The sequence below is a fragment of the Octopus bimaculoides genome, chromosome 25 (assembly GCF_001194135.2).
Source record: "Octopus bimaculoides isolate UCB-OBI-ISO-001 chromosome 25, ASM119413v2, whole genome shotgun sequence".
In the NCBI taxonomy this organism is placed as follows: domain Eukaryota; kingdom Metazoa; phylum Mollusca; class Cephalopoda; order Octopoda; family Octopodidae; genus Octopus; species Octopus bimaculoides.
Genome location: NC_069005.1, coordinates 24,213,714 through 24,216,852, shown reverse-complemented (window position 1 = coordinate 24,216,852; position 3,139 = coordinate 24,213,714). Strand labels below are relative to the sequence as shown.

The window sequence follows — 3,139 nt, the reverse complement described above, 5'->3', positions numbered from 1 at the left end:
ATATATATATATATATATATATATACATACACAAACACATATCCACGTACACGCACATACACTCACTATTGAGCCACTGTGTTAGTAAATGTTCTTTTATTCTTAAACTAGGTTTAAAATAATATCCTTAATTTAGCATACCTACACTTATATCATAGTGTAGATACATTCATTCAGTATAATTATACAGAAAAAAATCAACTAAAGAAGTCTCCAGGCGGACCGTTTCGCGGATTATTAACCGCTCCTCATTCAAGGCGTACCCACCTTCCTTCCCCAAATCAATAGCATACATTAGCTGTTTGTAAAGCAGTAATGAATTAGACTAGCACCGTTGTGGGTAATCTAATTTGCATGTTTGTGCTTTTGACGGTTCGTCATTAATTAAACAATAATTATGTACGCACAACACAGCGCAGATCAGAAGATCTGAAATGGATCTGGAGCAATGTGAAATAAAGTGTCTTGCTCAAGGACACAACGCGTCGCCGGGAATTGAACTCACGACCATACGATCGTGAGCCAAATGCCCTAACCACTAAGCCACGCGCCTTCACACACATACACACAGACACACACACAGACACACACACACATATATATATATATATATATATATATATATATATATATATATATATATCAGCATGGCTGAGAACATCATGACGACGTATATTCGAGTAAACAGCCCTGCTTGACTCCGTTAGTAATTGAGAATGCACATAGGAAGAATTTCCATTGCCCATTACTCGAGCGTGCATGCCGTCGTGAAACTGTCACACCTTGCTGATGAATTTCTCTGGCCAGCCGGACTTTCCCATGATCTTCCAAAGCCCCTCACAACTGACGGTGTCAAAGACCTTGGTTAGGTCTACAAATGTGGTGTATAAGCTTCTGTTCTGCTTCTGGTACTTTTGAAGTTGTTGTGCGGCGAAGCTGGCGTCGACTGTCCCACGGTTTCTCTGAAGCCACATTGACACTTTGCTAGATGACCATCTTCTATCTGCTGAGTGAGGCATATTCAGGACTGATGGAAGACTCTTCAACCTGCGGAAACTACAGGCCATGACTTCAGTGTGCAGTTTCCTGTTCGCAGAAGACTGCGCACTCAACGCTGCCACAGAGGCCCAGACGCAGCAGAACATGAACTGCTTTTCCACTGCCAGCAACAACTCTGGCCTCACAATCGATGCTCAGAAACCGTATGCAGACACAACTATCACTGTCGAAGTGATTCAGATACGAATGAAGGTATATAACATACCAGTCAAATTATTCTAACACATCTTTATCAGGGCGATGCAAAATGGGATAAATTCAAAGTGAACTAAGAAGATATCATCAATAGATAAAAGCGTACAAAAAGAATGTTAAGAAATATAATATCCTAAGAAAAGCCAGTTTAGTATTTAAAATTTTGATGACGTCAGTAGATAACGAAAAAGTAAAAAAAATAAACACAGAAATTCTACGTGATGACATTTAATTATCTACCTATTAAATATGTTAAAGAAAATTTAGAAAAATTATGCATATTAGATTATAAGAAAAGCAATTATGATAAAAGGCTTATTTATTATTGAAATATTTAAATGTTTTCTGTATTTATGAAAACTTCAATGTAAAATTATTTCTACAGTTTAATCACTCTAATTTAGAAGTAATTATATAATACATTTCCTGAAGGCAAAGATTTAAGATTACCTGTATTGTACAATGGTGCGTAAATAATGATGGACCACTTTAAATCATACTTAATCTTTTAAACTCCAAACGCATTCGTAGAATTGCATTTACTTCTAAACTTAAATGAAGAAGAATGGTTATGTAATCTAGATTTCAAAATTGTAGCAGAAGAACCTATGTAATAATACGTACGATTCCCTGTAATGACTTTACATTGATACACTATATACTTTTTAAATAATGATTTTCTCAAAGACAGATATTTTTTTTTAATTACAAAGGCATTTATTCATTCATATGTAGTACTCATAGTTAAACGCATTAGTACTAATTCTCCTCTTAGATATAGGTGTTAAATCAAGATTATTATCAGTATTATAATCAATATTTTTGCTAGGTGTTATCTTAAAGGTATTATCAATTTCACAATCGGAATTACTTCTACCCAAATTATTAAAATCTAGTTCAGGAAAATTATTAATGTTAACTTCACAATTTACACTACTGGTTCTACTCGTGTTTACTACTTTTGAGTTGAGATACTGTCTAGTTTTACTTTTGTCATGTGTTGCTATAATTCAGTCAAATTTCTGGTGAATATATTGTCGTCTAAATTACGCAAAAATGAACATAACATTGACATTTCATTTTAACATATATTTACCAAAATTACATAAAAATATCTTGAAATACTAAAGAGCAACTTTATTCAATAAAATCGACATTGGCTTCAGCCACGACCTCCAGACGACTTCGGAATCTCCTGCAGCTCTTCTGGATGGTCTCCTTGTGAATGCTACCATAATCCTTGCCTTCAGTTCATCTTTGGTGTTACAAAGAATTTTGTTGGTCTCTTTCTCAACTGCGCCCCACACAAAACAATCAAAGGGTTTGCAGTCTGGGGAGTTAGGTGGCCAGATGTTAGGAGCGCTATGGTTTCAGAAATTGTTTGACAGTCATGACTGGGTTCTCCTGCTTGTGTGGCATGGTGCAGAGTCTTGTTGCCAGACATAGAGTCTTCCAGCAGCCACCCTCATGACCCAAGGCAACACTACCTCCTCCAGACATTTGCTATAGGCTTCGTGTTGAGATTGAGGCCGTGCGGGAAGATGAATGGAGGCACAACGTCGCCATCACTAGTTTTCACTCCAAACACCATGATGTTGACACCATGATGTTGACTTGATTTTTATCACTTCCGGTACATGTTTTTGAGGACATGGCAAGCCAACGGTTGTTCTGTGTGTTTACCAACTGTTCGTACTGGAGCTTCGAGCTTCCGGCGCGAATGCCAAGCCGTACAGCATGTCGTTGCCAAATTTCTGGCAGAGTGAATTGCGTCATGTTCTGTTTTTCTCACAGACGCTTCTTGACTGACCCTACTATACTGTGTAGCCAACAAAATCAAAAACAAACAATGCGCATACATACATACATACATACATATATATAT

The 3,139-nt window shown here is 36.9% G+C and overlaps 1 protein-coding gene across 1 annotated transcript in view; it reads left to right on the top strand.

Moving 5' to 3' along the window:
• Positions 1–3,139, top strand: part of LOC106881396 (uncharacterized) — a 94,982-nt gene that overhangs the window by 80,596 nt on the left and 11,247 nt on the right. The gene's annotated exons all lie outside the window — the stretch shown is intronic.